The 19,187-nt window shown below is 48.1% G+C and overlaps 1 protein-coding gene across 8 annotated transcripts in view; it reads left to right on the forward strand.

Annotated features, from left to right (window-relative positions):
- Positions 1 to 19,187, forward strand: part of PITPNM2 (phosphatidylinositol transfer protein membrane associated 2) — a 135,533-nt gene that overhangs the window by 27,152 nt on the left and 89,194 nt on the right. The gene's annotated exons all lie outside the window — the stretch shown is intronic.

The raw sequence follows: 19,187 nt of genomic DNA on the forward strand, positions 1-19,187 counted from the left end.
TAATCTGCTTCCACCGATGCATTAAATGATTTATTATCTCAGGGCTTTTCTTCACCCTGGAAAAAAACAAAAGGCGATCAGTGTTTTTTTTAAAGCTCTGCGCTGAATATTATATGATTAAGTTGTAATTTTGAAGTGACGCATTTGGGCACATAATTTTCAAGACCGTCTTTGGTTTCGGGGATCATAAATGCTGGTTCCAGCTGTAATGAAGTGCTGGGCTACTTAATATGCTCCTATCATTGTGTGTGTCTTTTGTTCAAATTATTAAATCACGGTAGCTATGACTATAATAACGCGGTTGTTTTATGTCTTGGAACAGGGGAAAATAATTTTATTTAGCAGGAATAATGCAATTGTAACATGCCTCTGGGTTGGAGTTAAAGGGGGAGGTGGTGCAGGTGGCTGGCAAGCCAGCGCTGCTCACCGTGACTTTCTGCAGAAATTCCGCTGCCGTGGAGCCGCAGCGTGTTTGTTCGTGATGGGACGGCTCGTGAGCAAACACCGGGGTGTTGAGGAGTGGAAGCAGTAGAAAAATACTATGGTTGTGAGATGCCAGCTGTTACAGGCAGCAGCCCGGGTAAGTGGCTCAGACAGGGGCTGAGCACTGGATGTGAGATGCCGGCCACCCCGGGCAGAGCATTTCTTGGCACCTCTGACGGCCGTCCGCAGGTAAGCAGCTGGCTGCCTCTGTGGTTTTACAAAGCACGGTGGCAGGGAAGGACTCCGAGATCCTCTGGTGCAAAATGCTTTGAAAATAAAGTATTTATTTCCCCTTTTTGAAGGGGAAAGGTGCATTATGGTTTCTTGAATCAGGATGACTGCACCAATTCAAATGTAATTTGATAAATGAAGTATAAAGGCCCAGGGAATGACCTCCTGTAAAATACAGTGCCTGAATCATTTGAGCTTTAAAGCTTGCTCCATATCTCTGTGTTTCCTGCTCGTGCTGTTCATTAAAGTAGTCTCCTGTGCCCTGTTGTTTTGGGGTTGATAATGGATAGCTAAGTGGTGCAGGCTGAAAAGACGGTTTCTGTATAAATAAAGCGCTGTGCTTTTCTATGCATAAAGTGCCTTGTGGATATAAGGGGCAGAAACCCTTCTGATTTTTACTCCTTTGTGTTTGTAGCTGGGCCCTGACATGAATTTGTGCTCTTTGCCTGCCCTTCAATACCCAGTTCCTTATGGCTTCCCTTCTTCTCGCAAAACCTTGCACTTCCCTGGCCACAGGGCAGCCTGTGGTTCCTTTCCAAAGGGATTGTGAGGATTTTACGAGCTCTTGGGAACTCAAGGGTGTGACCAGCTTACAAGCGAGGGTGAAGGTTTTTTTTTTTTTTTTTTTTTTCCTCTCTGGTTTGGGGCTAAACATATCTTGAATATGTTTGACACTTCCGATTGCCAGCATATCAGCAGGAATCTATTTTTCCACTGTAGATGGGTCCCAGCATAATCTGAGACTCTTGCTAGGGCTTCCCGCAAAGTTTTGCCGGTCCTCCCCTGAGGACCGGGTGTAGGAAGCAATAAAACTTTATTAGAGTTAGTTCCTTTATTCTTGGTAAACTCCTTATGAGGAGTGTGTTTATGTATTTGAAGGACAGTGGAACAAAAGTTGCCAGGCTGGGCTTTGCTTGAGGAAAAACCGATGTTATTCCCTGCCCTGCCAGCTCTTGGCCCAGGGCTGCTGCTTCTGCCTCTGTCCGCATGGGCGCACCGGAGCCTGAATCAGGCAGCCTGGCTTTGTCCAGGCTGCTTCTCTGCAGCAGTGTGATGTCCTGGTGGTGTGAGAGCCCTGCAGAAGGGTTGTAGGGTGGGCAGTGCTCCTTTCCTCAGGCGCTTCGTCGTGCCACGCAGCTGCTGTCAAGCTCTTGTCTGGGGGTCTGTGCCTGGGAGGCTACGCGTGCTCGCCCCGCCGCAAGTGCAGCCCCAGGGCGCACGATGTGCTCCATCACCACCTGCTGCAAAAGTGTGAAATAAAGGGGGGGTTTCCAGGCATTTTGAGCTCTGGATAGGAACCTGTCGGTGCGTTCCCTGCGTGGCCCTACTGATAGCTCTGCGGGGTTTCTTCAGGCTGGCTGCCCCGCACGCGCTCTCGAAGTAGGGCACTGGCCAAGAGATCCGGGCTGGCAGCGACATGGAGCTGGCAGAGAGCAGCCCGAGCAGGTAGGAACTGTCAGGAGCTCTGGGAAATTAGAGGGGAATCTTTTTTTGTCCTTTTTTTCTTTTTTTTTTTTCTTTTCTGGGATATGCCAAGAATAGGCGATTCGGACAGGGAATACCTGGCATGGCACGATGGCAACTTAGCCGGCTGCCCTAGCAGGATGCTTTTGCCAGGAGCCTTTGGGCCTATTATTCTTAGTGTAAATAAAACTAACTAAAATTATTGCTACTATAAATAAAGCTAAATGAGTATGTATATCTTGAGTCTCTGACTGTGCCTTACGTGTTCAGCATTTCTTCCTTTTTACCTCTGCAAGCAGTAAGTGGAGAAGGAAAGGGCCAGTGATGGGTACAGACGTCAGCCAGGCAGTGAGAAGGCCCCTAATAACTTTCTCCCAAGATGAAAGCTGCATTTGTATGGTCTGAATTTCTTTATTTTACTGTCTCACTGGTGGGGAAAAATTACTGGTGATGATAGTTGGTAGGCCAGCTCCTGTTGGGAAACACTGAATGGGGGGAAGGACTTATTAAAGGAAATCTGTAGTAAATTCCTTGATAAGTGCTTTTTTTTTTTTTTATTATTCTCTTATTCAAAGAGGTGGTTTATAACTAAGACCCCATTAGCACCAAGAGGTAATTTTGCTGTGGCAGTACCTTATTGAATGAAAGCATGGTAGTCAGTCCTGAGGCTGGTGGCCTCAGGAACGGCCCCTGGATAATGCTGTACCTAGGGCTTTTATTTTTTTAGGGTTTTATTTTTTCTTTAAATAGAGGTTGGTGCAACTCCTTCCTATGTAGTTAATAGAACTTCACCTTGGTGAAGCACATGTCAGTATTTTGAATTACGCTTTTCATTTGCTGCAGCCAGTTCTAGTACTCTCTCCTTTCACCCCCAGGGTTTCTAGAAGGTTTCTTGACAGATCCAACCCCTATCCCCACAACGCAGAGGCAAAAAAAGACGAAGAGCTCCTCTGCGTGCTGCTGTGCCTCACCTCTCGGGTGCTGCTAGGGAAATGTGGTGCTGGTTTTTGCATAGGGTACTAAATTTAGAGGAGCAGAACTACACTGTGGAGAGGCCTGGTCTGGTTCCTGCCCACAGCTGTCCCTGCACCAAGGAGCAGTCAGAGCTCCTCGGTGTAAAACCTTCTGCACCCAACACAGATTAACTAGTAAGGGATGCTAAGCACTCTGCTTCCCTTATGTGAAGTGGGTTTTGCTACTTCTGGCTTGAGTACTCAATAATAATTGATCTATATTTGAACAAATTGCCAAATTTTTCCTAGGGTAGTGGTAAAGAGATGTGGGAGAAGCATATAGCAAAAAGAGTATCTCGAGGACTGAGAATTGCTGCCGGAACTGAGTACCACTTAGGTTTAAAATATCTCGTTTGCTCAAAGAAATGGTAATGTGTTCCCAAATATCTCCACCCTAGCTGTTGTTTCTGCAGGATGGCTAATGCAAAATCTCTTCTGCTGGGGAGGAAAAAAAACGGTGAGGAAGGTCATGTGTATTTTGCATCTTCCCTCTTTTTCCCCCTCCCTTCAGCCTCCAGTTAAAGCATGTTTGGGCTCGAGTCCCCTGAGCTACCCAGGTGCAGAGGATATTATGGATTCCCCATATTGCCAGCCCTAATTTTAGCTACATTCAGCATAGTTCATGCCAATACTCACCCACTTGCATTTGCACTTTTGGTAGCAGTCATTACACAGTGTGAGCTTCACACATGTGCCGCTTCTCCTGCAGCTCAGCTGGCAGCAGCGACGTGTGTTCCCCACAATAAAATAGTGGGGTTTGCGTGGGCAAGGGGCTGGTGGGAGGACACACGCACGTGAGCAGGTCCCTGCGGAGCGCTGCCGCTCTGCTGCGCTTGTTGCAGCCCACTGGAGGGAATTGGACGGGGGGAGAGGTCTGTAATTCCCTTTTGCTGCTCACTGGAGTGGAGAAATGGCTCTGCGTTGCGTGTTATGTTCTCTCGTGCACTTTCACTGTGAGAGGGCTCCCAGTCCAATTTGTCAAGGCAGAAACTTGACGTGAGTCCAAATGCACTTGACAATAGTCTCTCTGCTGTCAAAACCTCTCCTTCTGTGATAAAAACAAAGCTCCTGAGTAATGCTCCTCCTTCCTTCCTATGGCTCTTAAGAAAAGAAAGACTCAGCATCCTGGAGTTGTTCTGGGGAATTTTTTTTTATATTCAAAATGCTTGCACATTTTTCCCTTTAGAAATTTGACAGAGCAGTGCATTCAAAACAAAGATAGCCACAGAGAAATGATTCGGATTTATGCTTTCTTTAATTGGACCACATAAGATTTTATTTACTGATAGTGTCCAAAGGGAGCTGCAGAATATTGCAGAAAGAGTGAATGTGTCCATTGTGGTAATATGCTTTTGATAAATGCATTATGGCATAGTTATGAAGTCAGGAAGAAGCCTTAATTACTGTTATGAAGCCATTAGAGTCTAAAGCAGCAATCCGAGCTCTTGTTGCAATCGCATTTTATATTTCTTTCACTGAAGGCCTTAGCACAAAAAAAGCGCTTGTTTTAGGAGGATAACTTCATTTCATTTCCTTTGCCTTTTTTAAATGGTGCAGAAGTGACAGTGGGCACTTGCGTATGATAGCAGTGAGCTACAAGGATTCACGCAAAGAAATACAACTTTTTACACCCAGCACATACGCTCTAACCAGCAGGGAAGCCAAGGCCATACGAGCCACGGACTGGTTTCTGCTAATACCCCCGCTCATGTAGCGTAAGAAAGTGCTGAACTTCTTTCTCCCATCTTAAAAAGGCAAAGAGGGCAGGATTAGTCTCCAGGAACCCTGTGTAAAGCTTCCTATAGGGCTGGGAAAGGAGAAGGATTGCTCTCGAAAACTTTATTTTAATCAAAATTGCCGTGGAAGACCAGTCAGTGCTCTACACGTGAGGCCGATGATGCATCCGGCCTGGTCACCTCAGTACGGCGAGGAGCCTGCGCCGTCCCGCTGGGCTCCTCTGGCGGCAGCCCCAAAGCCAAGCGTTTGGAGCCCGTTGTTCACAGACCAAAAATGTGTGCAAGATGTGTTTAGCTTCCAGGTGTTGACTGGCTTTTCATTTCTTAACCTATACAGAGGAAGACCGTTCGATGCTCGGTCACCTGTTTTTGATGCTTTGTAAATGTTTGACTCTCTGATAGTGCATTATTGATGGCAGATGTTAATTTAATAGAGTGAACTTTGTTACCTGTCAGGATATAAGCATCTTAATTTAAAAAGAGGGGGGAGAAAAAAAAAAGAAACCTGACAAAAATGTAGCTGTAAATCAAAGGTCAACAGGCATAACAGCGTGAAGGTATTGTTTGCTCAGTTGTTAAATTGATACTCTGATGCTTTCTTAAATGTAATATTTCTTTAGTGACAGGAAGGTTAAGTACAAGTTGTACTGTTATGCGAAAGGAGTAATGAACCTTATTTATTAGTGTTTTTCTAAAGCTGATTGCTTAAAGTAATCGCAAGTGCAACGCGGTAGTGCCGATGCCTTTCCCTGTGGCTCTGGGAAGTGGCTGGCTGGTTCGGGCCCCTCATGCCATTCTGGCTCCACGTGGGCTTCGTGCTGGCTCCGATCTGTCCTCAGTTTGGGATCTGACCCGTGGCTGACTGGGGAAGAAGTGGGGCCCTTTGTTCATAAGCTTCAGGTTAAGAAAAGAGCACCTGGAAGAGCCCTCTCCAGGAGCAGGTATGTCCTGGATGTACCGGGCCTCCCGGCGCGGGCAGGCCGTGGGGATGCCGCGTTGTGTTGCGGGGGGACGAGTCTCGGGCAGTGCTGTTTGTAAGGAGTACAGGATTCAGGCTCGGCAGTCGGAAAGATAATTTTAGAAATCTCAACAACGTTAGAACGGTTTCTTCCTTTTGCAAAAGTGTGTTTATCTTTGTTGTGGGACAAGGTTTAGTGCGGTGGACGCAGCCTGTCCCCTCAGACTGTTTTTCTGGTTTGGTTCAGTTACCGGTAATAAGCCAAAACAACCCCCCCAAACATTTAACTGTTCCAAGGCTGTCTGGTTTTTTTCTCTGTTCAGCTTTCAGCATACTGAGCTGGGGAAGGTGATGATGACAAATATTACTGCCTTGTTTCCAAAAGCTGTTGGGTAAGATCTCTCACTGCAGCATCTGAAGCATTACCCGAAATATTCGAAACTGTTATAACAACATCTCTGGTGTAGTTTTTCTTTTCCAAAAGTCTTTCCCTTCCCCCTACTTCTGGTAGAAAACGCTAATTAGCAGAGAGATTCAGGTGAATCATGCAGCAAATAGTGAGCGTAGAGATGCTCCCCTTCCCTCCGGATAGCAGTATTAATTCTCAGTGTACTGGCAGTGCTGCTGCATTTTTCATTATGTTTGTGCATTTCCAAATTTTTACATGTTTCTAGTTGTGATGGTTTGTCCTGATTGCTTGCTGGGACAGGCTTTGGTGTTCTGAAACTTGGGTTGATTTCTTGAAGCGGGGCATAAGGCATTAAAATTCTCAGAGCGCTGCGTCTCTTTACAGTGACAACGCTCCAGATGAAACCAAAGTACTACTGTTCGTGAGGAGATAAGCTAAGTACGGCTTCCTCTCCAGAGCACTCTGCTCCGAATAGCTCTGCGATTACAATTTTTATCTCTACTTGGTTAATCCAGTGCACAGTGTTTTGAGCTGATGTCTAACTTACAGTCCAGTGCTGTTCCACAGTTTTCTGGTGTAAGACCATCACCAGAAGGTGCCCAGAGTCGCTGCAGTGGCATTGCTGGGTTTGCATTTCCATGGGCAGGCTTGAGGACAGGGACACGTCTGATGGGGGCTGCCCAGCTTGCCCTGGCCACAGTGGGAGGATTTTAACCCCCAGGGATGCTTCTCTTCTTGTGCTTGCCTTGGTGCCTGCCCTGTGGGCTTTGTTGACCAGAGAATGCCATGCAAGCCAGACTCAAAAGCTGAGACAGAGCAGTGGGGAAATGTTACCAGCACTCTCCTAATAAACCCTTGCCCTTTTTAAAATCCTCGAGAAATCTGGAGCCCGTTGCAGGTGGTTAGCATGCCCCAGGCAGTGGCTCCTTTTCCTACCACTCGGTGCAGTGAGTGCTGCCATCCAGCGCTACGCACTTGCAGCCCGGTGCCCACCCCTCACCTCCTGCCCTGTCCTGGTCTGCTGGGGCTGTGTCCATCCCCGGTTTGGCTCCGTCCCTTGCGGAGTTTCCTGGGAAGTGTTTCACCCCAGCTGCACGCGTGTGTTAGCAGATGCTGAAACCGACCATTTGTCTTCAGGCATTTGGGGCAAACGCCAACAGAAAATGGCACAGAGGACGAAAAGTAAATTGGCCTTCTAAAATCCTTTCAGCTTTAAGTATTACAGATATAATTAGAAACAGAGGCAAGGATTATTATCCTATAAGTGCCTTTCTAGTCTGTTCTGCTTTTGTAACCTTTCTTTTTTCATCTGTCATTCTGTCTTGCTGCATTGTTTCTCCCTGCAGCCTGGCGTCTCCACCATCGTGTCCCGTTGCTGCCTTAACGCGTAGCACCGAGTCTGTTTGCTTTTTCCTCTATTTACGTCACAGCTGTCGTCTTTTGGCTCTGCATTGGTGTTCCCGTGAAGCCACCATCATTCAAACAAACAGGGAGTTCTTATCACTGCAAGAAAATAGAAAAGATGCCCTCTGCAACTGCTTGTTCCCAGCTGCCTGGGCTGGGCATCTTCCCCCTTTGCTACTTGATAAATTAAGATTGCTTTTTAAAAAAAAAATAAAAGGCAAAAACCACCATCAAATGCATGCAGTTGCCAACTAGCAGGTTCCCTTCTGCTCACGAGGGGCTGCATCTCCCTACCCTGATGGGCTAGGGGGGAGCCAAGGCGGGGGAAAACAAAACAAAATAAAAGAGCAGATGTGCAAAAGCCCCCGAGTGTGCTCATGTGGCGGAGCCCTTCCCTGCCTCTGCGCGGTGCCCAGGGGCGCTGGGGAGCCTGGAGCCACCTGACGCAGCGTCAGGGTGCTGCTCTCCAAAGATCTTTGTTCAGGACCCTGCTGCTTTTCTTCCCAAAAGGTATCACATCAGGTGGGACTGTCCGTGGGAGCTGTGCCCCGTAGTGCCTTTATACCTGATTTTCTCCTACGCAGCTTGTGTCAGTGTTCGGTGCGCGCTGGGGATGTGCAGCAGCCCCAAGCCTGGGCTCTGAAGCACGGTGGCTTGGGCGCCCTGAAGGGAATGGCAACTGCTTTTAAAACAAACAAAACTCCTAAAATGTTCTCTCTCGTTATTTCTCGGATACAACTGCGATGTTCAGCCTTACCCAAAGGGAAATCGATGGTGTGTTTGGACTCCCTGTTGCTTTCCGTGTATGTGAGTGTGTTTATCTTATTTAAGGAGTTGGTACATAATCAGTCTTAAAATTAACTGACTGCCTGTTGACTTGTCACCCTGTGAATGAAAACACATTGCTTGTAATTTGTTTGACATTATTCTGTCCTGTTGTCAGGCTTCTAATTACATTTAGAACATAACCCAGATGTCTGTCTGTCTCTTCCTGTCTCTTTTATTATTATTATTATTATTTATCTCTCCTATTGTAAAACATGGGAGGAACTATTTCTTTGAAGTGATAGAAGTCTATCTGTTCCTGTCTTCTCAAGAGATTAGTTCGTGGTTGCAGGTTTATCTTTTAAAAGCCTGGCTCCTTGTGAAAGGTGTGAGTTTGGGCATCGAATTGTTAGTCCTGCGTGACTTTGGATCTGACTTTCTGTATGCTTTAGGGGTATTGAAGCGTGTCTGCATCTGCGTTAAAATGTTTCTCTAGATACCGCTGTCTAAAAATGATCGCATTCCCTACCTTATTTATTTTTAAAGAAGAGATAAATTGCTTTTGCTTTTAGAAGATTAAAATATTAATGTATTTAAATATAACAGTGAAAGACAGGCGAGGCAGATGGGGTTGCCCTTTCCAAATGTGCACAAATGAGCAATCTCTTATTGACTCCACTGGATAAGCACATAATGCTCCTTGCCAACGTTGGCTTTTGATAATTAGCTACGGGAAAACTCAAGCTGCTCAACGTGAGGTTTTATTGCTCTGAAGCTATCCTAGAACTTAGAAGCTGGTGGCTCTAGGAAAACTTAAGCACCAGAAGCACAATTTTCCAGTAGCACCCTGGGTCACCAGTGTACTCAGGGCCCGCTTCCCAAAAGCATTAAGCCACTTAAACGTCAAGAGGCTGCTACTTTCTTAACAGGACTTCTGAACACTTTGCCTTTGATCCCACTTAGAGAAAGCCCCAAACAAGCTCCTTTCCCCATGTGGTGGGGCTTTTTTAGCTGATCTAAATTTCCAAGGCGATGGGCATGCGTGGAAACTGTTCTCAGGTATAAGAGACTTGACTCTTGGTCCCTGAGAAGTACTTTTTTTTTTTTTTTTTTTTGGTATTGTTGATCACCAGCTTTCTTAGCTCCTGCTTGTGAAAGATTACTATTATATTTAAATGCTGTTACATTTAGAGAAAATAGTCTGATCTGGCTGGCTCCAGCAGGGGACAGTTTTTTTTCCTGTTCCGCAGAACTATTCTCAAACAGAGTTCGTGGTAGGGGAGAAGGAAAAGCATGGGAAGGGCTCAGTGGGTTGCCTTAGGAAAAGAAAAACTCCAACGTAAGAATAAAAGAAATAAAGCGTGCATTCAGTACGAGTTATATTTGTGAGGCGGGGTATAGAGACTGCCAATTACTATGCGGTCCCTGCCATTAAATGCAAATACATCCCTCGTTTTCCCTCTGCATCCTGACCAAGAGGATTTTAATAAGGGTGCCTAGCTCGAAGCGAGCTGGGTTTTGAGTTGCCTCTCATCTGCAGTGGTGCTTTCTGATCTGCAGCTGTTGTTGCGTGGGGCTTGGGCATGGGTTAGACCTGCTGCCTGCAGTGACGGGCTCCTGGACGTGTGACGGATGGTCCTGTTCTGAATCCGGAGCACAGCTGTGAGGGAACCCTATGCCAGGGACAAAAGCCAAGCCCCAGGCTTTCGTGGTGGAAGAGGCGCCTCCCTGGAGGGACACAACTGATGGCAGCGCCTGGCCGGGCCGAAACGCTGCTGGGGTTTGTGCTGGGCGCCTCGCGGTGGAGGTCGGAGCTGGGAGAAGGGCTGGAGGGAAGGATGTTGTCACTGGGAGTTCCTCTCTAATCCCTTCCTGCCTCTGCTGGCAGCTAAAGGGGGAGGAAGGGCACTGGTGCCTCTGGGCAGCCTGGCCCGAGCCCGGCTGCCTGCTCAGTCAAGGGTCTGCTGGCCCCAGCTGCCTCTGAAGATCTCGGCCTTTATAGGAGCTGACAAACAAGAATTAATTGATGACTCACCAGCCCAATAATGTCAGAAATGCTAGTTTTATTTTGCTGTTCCTGCATGTTCTTCGACCTGTAACTGCTTTATGTGGGTTTTAGCCTGGAGAGAGGTTACTGCGCCCATGTAAAGCAGAGGATGAAAATCGAGAGTATGCGCTCCTGGAAGAGAAGTGCCCGCAATGCGGTGCGATGCTCCAGGTGGATCGGTTCCCTTTGTGCAGCAGGAGGGAGCGGGGGATTGCTGAAGCCTTTTTGTGAGAAGCTGCTTTCAGTCTGAGCAGCTGGCGGAGCAGGGTTTCTCTAAAGGTGGAGGTGTGCTGGGCTTCACTTGCTTTTTCTCCTGAAGCAGCACAAACCCTGCCTGTGCTCCCTACCGACGTTTGTAGTCGCAACTTCAGGAAAGCTGTCAGCACGTGTGTTTGCAGGTTTGGGGCTTAAAGTGACAAAATTGGTTCTTGGACTGAGGGGGATAAGTTCTTGAAATGACAGTGGAACAAGAACGTGATATGGCAATATGGCAGTTACAGGGGGAAAATCTTAACAGAAGAAAAAAGGTTAGTTTACAGTCGAGCTAATGAGGTAAGGAATTAAGAAGATACAGTAGCAAATTTCTTGACTTGTCTTTGTATTTATTATTTACTGTGTTCCCTGAAGAGAATTCCCCTTGGCACGTTAAGCCCCGAGCAGAGGCCGTGTCCAGCCCAAGCTGCGGGCTGGGGAACACGCCGAGGAAGCGTTGAACCCTCGGCACCGCTGCCTGAGCACCCTGCATCGTGCGTCCTCCTCTGTGTTTGCTTTGTTCTGGGCAATCTGTCTCCTGTGACAATACATTAAATATCTAAACTCTCTAGATCGTGTGGTTTTATTTGTTTTTGTTTGGTTTCAACCTTGACTTTCCTCCTCCTGTTAGCCCCAGTAAGCTCGGCTATTGCTCGTGTCGCGTATGTGGCGTTCAGCCTCTCCTACCCTCTTCCTCTCCCGCTGTGACAAGAGTAGCTGTTTGATCATTTTCATTAAGAATCTTACCTTTGCAACTGCAGCCTTCTGGAGGGAGAAAAAAAAATACACCAAAGCCAAAGAAATCCCCTAAACCGTAAAAAAAAAAAAAAAAAAAAAAAAAAAAAAAAAAACCCAAGCCAATGAAGAAACGTCGATTCCATTGAAATACATAACACACATGCTCGGGCTTTCTCTCGGTACCTGCTATCTAATTTCCCTTCTCTCAATAGCCCTGAATAACGCAGGGATCTTTTCTCTGTTTGAGCTTTGCTGTTTATGAATAGAGCAAGTCTTATCTGGAGCCTTGTGAAGGCTTACAAGCTCGAGGCGTGCTCAGATGAGCAATGTGCATAAATAGCGAGTAGTTGAAGGACCGGGTCCTCGGAATAACAATTGCCAAGAGCTGACCCTGTTGAATACTTGATGCAGCAAATGGCTTTCGTGCTTGCCAGCTCTTTGGGTGCTGGCTCTGGCTGGGGTAAGGGGTAACCTGCAGGTTATGGGATTTGTCCCACAGAACGGGGTTCAGCCAGGGCTGAACTCAGGGTGATCTCCTTCTCCTGAGTCCTGCTGCCCTTTCCAGGCTTTCAGTAGGGTGATCTTTAGAAATGGTGCTGAGGGCACCTGCAATAGGGTGGTGATTTATTTTTGTCTATAATCAGTGTTGCTGGCGGAGTTATCCTCCTGCTGCCCCGCTTTCTCCTTTACATCAGGCTGATTTTTCAGGAGTAATCCTCGGCGCGCTCACCTACAAAAGGCTCGCAGGACTGGCTCTGGCTTTGACACGATCCTCTCTAATGCCCTTTCTCCTCTTACTGCAGCCCTCCTGTACGTGTTTGCTGTACCAGATGTCAGCATCACACTTGACATTCCTCTGTATCCCTGAGCTGTAACGGAGAAGGCAGGAGAGCTCATTAACCTGTGCAGGGCTCCTCTGAAAGGGGAGAGCTGCCTTCCCGGCCTCGGGATGCGAGATGGCCGAGCTGTGCCGGCACGACAAAAGCATCTCCTCTAAGCACTTCCCAATCCTTCAAGGAAAAGGTCACAGCAGTACAAAGTTGTTGGTTATTTAATTACTGTTACCACACCGTGTGTTTAGGGCAGCATTTTAAGTGTCATTGGCACATGGGATTTGGCAAACTCATTACTTAGATCCTGCTTGTAACAATTCCTGGGTCTTCCTGGCCCTACCTGTGGAAAATAACCCATTTATACCATCTTGAAAGGAGGGAGAGGAGGCTCGAGAGAGAGCCTGCTGAGGCCAGGCTGTTTCAAAATCGGTGGTGCTGTTGCTGAAGCTCTCATTTTCTGCTGGGTGCCTGGGACTTTTGTTAGCCTAAAAGATCTGATGCACTGCTTTCGGCGCAGGATAAGCACAGAAGTGCCCTTAGCTGCGTTTCCAGGAGGCAGCTAACACACACGCACGTTATCTCTGTAACATTTCAGCGATGATAAGGCATCTGTAGCTCTTTCCGTGACACAGGTTAGTAAATCCAGCAGCAGCCCTTTGCCTCGACCGTGCCTGCCTCGCAGAGTTCTGTGGCACTGCTTTTTGGCTCTGCTGCAGAAAGTGGCGTGTAGCGGGCACAGTAGGATGTGGTGATGTAGAAATTAAACACAAGTTCTTGCGCTGCAGACTTGTTGGATGCCAGCTCCTCAGCTTCGGTCTTCCTTGGTCATCCCTGTGCTCGCCACCTGCTTCTCATCAAGGGCGCAGGCCAAAATGTGTCACTTCTTTGTTCTGATGGAAGCCTTTTGTTCTCCCTGTTCGCACCCCGTGCACATTTTGAAGGTAACTTCCACCCTCTCCCTGGGGGCGGAGAGACGTGCTGCCAACGTGCACAGGGAGCACAGCACGGGGCTGGAGGGCTGCCAAGGAAATTGAAGCCTGGTTGGGAACAGCAGCAGCTCGACTTGGACACAGGCAACATGTCGATCACACCACAATTAAGATATATATCTCTGCAGGGTATTTCAGGTACTGCCCTAACCAGTACAGCTTTGTTGTTAATGCTGACCTTTTCCCTGCTCAACAGGGAAAAGCTGTCTGCAGCACCCCCTGGAAAGGTACAAGAGAAGTGTATCCTGACACCTGTTGCCAAAAATGGCCCCCTTTCCCCCTGCTGTAGGCTGTCTTCTGTGATGTTTTCCAAATGGCAACCCTAAGTATGCAAAGATGCGCGTGTTTCTGTGAGCACAGCTGCTGCTCTTGACCCATCTGCCAGAAATTCTGCTCTTCAGACGCAGCTTGCTTCCTCCTGATGTCTGTCTCCCTCTTCCATTGGAAACAAACATTTTAACACAGCTTTGCTTAATGCAAAAGAACAACGAACTCTCCTTTTAAGGGCATGTTTCAGAGCACGAGTGTGTCCGAGGATGGGCTGAATCCCCTGTCAAATGGATGTTTTAGTTTGGACAACTGTACAAAGTATCTGTCGCTGTGGGAAATCTCTTCTTCCACTGCATAGAAATTCCTTGAGCAAGCGTGTCTGGGCGATGCCTAACCCAATTAGTGTAGGATGAAGCTTCTTCCATTCTGCGTCCTCCCTCCTCCAACAAAACTGGGTCCCTGCTTTAGCTTCAATGGGAGATGAGCGTTGCACCTTTCTCAGCAGCACAGCTGGTGCTGGTAAAGGTGAAAGACCAGCAACTCATTCCACTACTTAAAAGAAATGGGGTGCGTGGGAGAAAAAACACACGCACACAACCCACAGACCACGACCTTGAGTGCAGACTGCTTTTCTAACACCTGCCTCTCACCTCTGCTCGACGGGGCACGTAACTGAATTAGGGAGGGCCTGGATCACGCAGTCAGGCGTCTTCCCACATTATGGGCTTCTTGCTGCCAAGGACATGCTCGTGAGATGTCCTCTAATTCGGTTAGAAGTGCTCTTCCAGGAACTGTTATCATTAGAGAGGTTGAGATTCTGGAAACTGAGTGGATGCAGCCGTACAGGATAGTTAGCCCTTCCCTGAGTGCTAAAAACGTCTCTGGAGCGAGCTGCGTCCTCGTCCTGGTCTGGCTGCTGCTCTGGTGGCTGGGGACAGCGAGCTGTGTGCAGCTTCCCCTTCCTCTTCCCCTTCCCCTTTTCCTGGCCAGAAGCTGGAGCAGAGCGAGCTGCTTCCATCCCGCTGCACCTCTCTCCTCTTCGCCTTGCTGGTGCGGTGACTGCAGCTTCTTCACCGAGCCAGCCAGGCACCGTGGGGGCTTCTCATCCCAGCGGTTCCATCTCTGATGTGCGTAGGTCCCGCTGGACGGATGAAGATCGCTTTGGTTGATAGCGAGCGTTGCCGTGCCTGGATTTTAACGAAGCGAGCGCCTGATCGTGGCTGGGCTTCCTGCCTTACGGGGCCGTGCCTTGACGGGGAACAGGGAGAGACATGGGAGGAAAATCAGCAACCCCCGTTGGGCTCTCCCACTTAGCACCTCTTAACTCTGCTGCGAGCTTTGTCTTGTGGGCTGTGGGCTGTACAGTCTGCTTAGCCACCTCTGCCATTCAGCGTGTGCTTTCTTATTTTTTAAATAGAGGAGCGAGTGTGGAAAGGGAGCAACAACAGCTTCCTAAGCTTGAGGAGCAGCGCGGGAGGCGAGCAGCGGCTCCGGGGCAGCAGCCGTCGTGCCCGTGAAAGAGCTTCCTGAGCGCCCGCTGCCTGCGGGATGACGCTGCATCTGCTGCTGCTGTGCCCAGAAAATATCTGGGCCTCTTTATTGTAATCGTGTTTGTGCGTTCAGACCAATTTTGATGGTTATGAAGGTTCAAAAAATCCCAGAGATCTTAATAAGCTAATTTGGTAACTGTTTGTGGCTTTTGTTGTTCCTCTTTGTTGTGAGGACAGAACTGGTTTGTACTGATGAGTGCTGCATGAAAATTATATTATTAGTAATTACTGGTAATTTCTTGTCTGGAAGCTTCAGGTTTGTGGGAGCACTTAAATCCATTTGCTTCTGTATTCCCTCTGGCTTTGCAGTAATGTCTCTCGGCACCGTGTACCTCAAGACACTTCAGCAGTTCCCTTTTCTCCATGGCAACTTACCGTGGCGGTTCCTGTATCGCAGAGAGCCAGTTTTCCCTTTTTGTGCCTGAACGGGGCTTTTCTGCCCGGCGTGTGTCCCCAAACCGGGCAGGCTCCTGGGGCCGAGGGAGCAGCACCGGGCCGTGCCTCGGGGGGAGCATGGAGGGACCAGGGCAGGATCCCCCGGAGCATCACATTTTTTCCTCCCCCCCTAATAAATTGTCATTTTTATTTTTTTTAAAGCACGGTGTGGTAATGTAATTGGTTCTGTCAGCTGGCAAAGCTAAGGATTAGTCACAGTGGCTTGTTTGCTTTCCTTCTAGAGAAGCTGGCATAAAGGTAAAAAGGGAAAAAGCGTGCCATTACGCAAAAATCCCTGGAAAAAGCCAACCCGAAAAAGCCAACTTTTCAGAGAGAAATGGAGTATTGCTGTATTTGCTCTGCACGCAAGCATCACCTGGCTATTTTGTCTCGAATCCCTATTTTAGGTTTAAATTAGGGATGCTTCTGATTTTTTGAACTGGGTGTTGAAGGTAGCCTCGCCTGGCGTAGCAAAGTAAATGGAAATAAATGGAATTACGGCTCGCTTGTTAACTCCGAGAGTTGGGTTTTCCCTATATCAGGTATCGAGTCCTTTCATCAAAGAGCATCTTTAGAACGAGAGCCACCTTTACCATAAAACGAGAACCATCCACTCAGACTGAGACTAGCAGGTGGCCTCCCCACAACCCATGCCTTTGGGCTTGGTTTGGTTCCTGGCATCCCAGTTCCTTCTAACCATGCCTCCATCTCCTTCCCTTCCATCTGCCCAAGCCTGGCCCACGTTAGCCTCAGCCTGGAGGAGCCAGACCAAGGGAACCATGGCCGGGGGCGAGAGGAGCAGCTGGGACGAGGGCAGCCGAGGGTGGGTGGCCACGGCCCCACGGCAGCTCCGAGGAGGTGGGCTGCAACCCCCCCGAGAGCACCCAGCGAGTGTCTCCTGTGCGAGGCAGCTCCTGCGGCTGCTCCGGGCCTGTGTGAAACCAGCAGCCAGAAAAAACAGTGGCTTTTTTTTTTTTTTACCCTTTTTTTTATGTTTTGGGTTGGTTTTTTTTTTGGCACTTCGTGCGGCGCTGAATAGAGTTGGAGTAAGTTCACCTACATTTCGGACCCGTTTGTTTTTATTCAAGGTGAAATTCTCATAACTAGGTATTCCTGATAAATTCTGGATTTCTTCCTGGTGTGAGATAACGAAGGGGGGGCTTTGTGGTGTAAGCCTTGGCTCCTTAGTCCAGGTAATGAGGCGGCAGCAACTTGGGTAACACGTGTCAGCATCCTTCAGTGCCTTTTGGTTGGGAAGACAGCTGAAGTTGAAGGGTAAACGGCTCGTTCCTCAGCAGCAGGCTCGTGGTCCAGGTTGGGTTTATATTTGTAGCTTTGAGTTTTGTTTTTATTGGCCAAAGAAACGCTTACGCTCTTCTCGTGCTCTGTGAACTCAGCTGCCGTGCCCGTCAGTGCCTCCGTGCTGGGAGAGGGAGGAATGTGTGTTAGTTTGCGTGATGGAAGTGCCTGCCTGCTTTCGGAGGCTCCGACTCCGCGGTGTGTAAAACTTTTAAGTGCCAACACATCGGCAGAGGGACGCGAAGCTTTCTTCTGGTCCGGAGAAGCGATGGGCGATTCGCTCTGGTTTGGAAAGTAACAACTTCTCGCTGGTTGCTCCGTGTAAACGCCTCGCATTATTTCTTTCTTTCTGAATTGATTTCCCCCCGCTGCCCCCCCGCCTTTGCAAGCGATATTTAACAGCACATGGAAAATGTGACTGACCCCTAAAGGTCAGCTCGGAGTTTACCATTCTGCTTTTATTATCCCACAGGTCAGAGAACACAACGTATTTGCTCTGTCTCCTGCCCAGATTTGCTTTTTTGTGTGTACCTATTTTTTTTTTTCCACGTGCGAATTTTAAATAGGATTTCTGTAAAATATGGTGGCAGTAAAGCTGTTCTCCAGAATGTAATTTACTGTATTTTATAGCTTCTGCTGATCTTTTTTTAGTGTCTTGCTAATGATGATGATATCGATTGGAGCATGGAATTTTTACGCAGCTGAAAGGCGAGGTTGTGCCATTACACAGGGCTTTTTGTAAAGACTCTCATACAATAATAAACATATACAGGCAGCAGTTACCAGAACTCATTATTAAATAGCTGTAAAGCCTCTAACAAGACAAACCATTTAATGTATTGACTTGTTTAGTGTCTTTAGCTCTGCTTTGGATGAAGTGGCAGCTCGAGTGTATCTTTAGAAACTAATTCCAGAGAAAAACGCATCCGTCGGGCTGAAGTATTTTTCAAGACCCAAAAAGCAGTCCCGTTTTTTTCCTAGGCAGAAAGTCATGTGCTGTCTGTGAAGGATGCTAGCAGGGAAGCTTTGGCTTGCCAAAGGGAGGAACGGGGGCAATCGACTCACAGCAGCACAGCCCCAATAGGAGAGCGAGGTGCACACGTCGCACGCGTGCTCGTGCAGCTCCCCGTTCGATGCCTGGCGCGATTCATAGACTCGTACGAGCTGAGCGGAGAGAACGGCGAAGCCTCGGTGGCGTGCAGGTCGCACATGAGCCGAGACGTGTGCCTGGAGCCAGCGACGTTAATTCGAGGTGCGCTGTGTCTGCGAGCACTGCCGGCAGCTTCGCCTTGTGCCACGGTAAGCGACTTGGCTTTTTATTGCACGCTGAGGGTGTTTGTCACAGGGATTTCTGTACCGTCCCGCCGACAGCGACGCGAGAATCTTGTTGTTCTTTGAGCTAACGAGCCTGAACCAAACCTCCCCGACCTTTTGGGAAATGCTCGCGTGCAGATTTGCTTTCGAACCTCGTGGAGTTCGGCGTGGCTTTTCCTTCTGGCTTTTGTAGAAAGGTGCTGGGGTGTGCAGTCGGTTGAGCTGAGCACCAGGCAAGCTGGGGATGTTTTTCCTCTGCCTGGAAAGGGTTGGAGACGCAGCAGGCATCTCACCGAGTGATTCAGTTTGGAACAAACAGCCTCCTTCCGTGCATGTTTGCGTCGCTCCCAGTAGAGCCGGCTCGCTTCTGCCAAGCACTGGAATGTGACTGGTTTCCAGAACAAGAGCAGAGCATCCTGAATTATTTAAAAGCCATCGCTTTCTTGACTGATTTTTTTTTCCTTGATGTCACATAACACTTCTCTGGAGTAGGCAAGTATGTAATGGAACATACTTAAGCTATTTTTTTGCTGGGAGTGGCTTATTAGCTTGCAGCTGAAAATGTGTGCACCTGGTAGTAATGTTATTTTTTAATTTTATTTTATTCCTGTTCTCAGCAGGGAGGTTGTTTGACCAAAAGAATCAATTGCTTCCATTACACTTTCCCCAGTATCTATTTGCTTAATCAATCCCACCTGTATTCTGGAAGACTTTACCCAATCTTGGAAAAAGTTAAGGAGGTTCCTTTATGTTTGGTGACACATTAACAGCAAAAATACCCCTGCAGATAACAGGGAGTGCTGCTTGGAATGCTCAGCAAGTTTGTCCTCTGAAATCTCCCCCCGGGGTATGCGTGGTTATTGCCATCAGACAGCGGGAGGGACTGAAACGTGGAGGAAATTAATGGCACGCTGACCAAAGTGTGGCACTGCTCTTAATAACTAAAATCGTGAAAGCCAGAACTCCTTCGGCTTTGACCTGATGCTTTTTTAAAAGC

The sequence above is a fragment of the Cygnus atratus genome, chromosome 17, assembly GCF_013377495.2.
Source record: "Cygnus atratus isolate AKBS03 ecotype Queensland, Australia chromosome 17, CAtr_DNAZoo_HiC_assembly, whole genome shotgun sequence".
In the NCBI taxonomy this organism is placed as follows: Eukaryota; Metazoa; Chordata; class Aves; order Anseriformes; family Anatidae; genus Cygnus; species Cygnus atratus.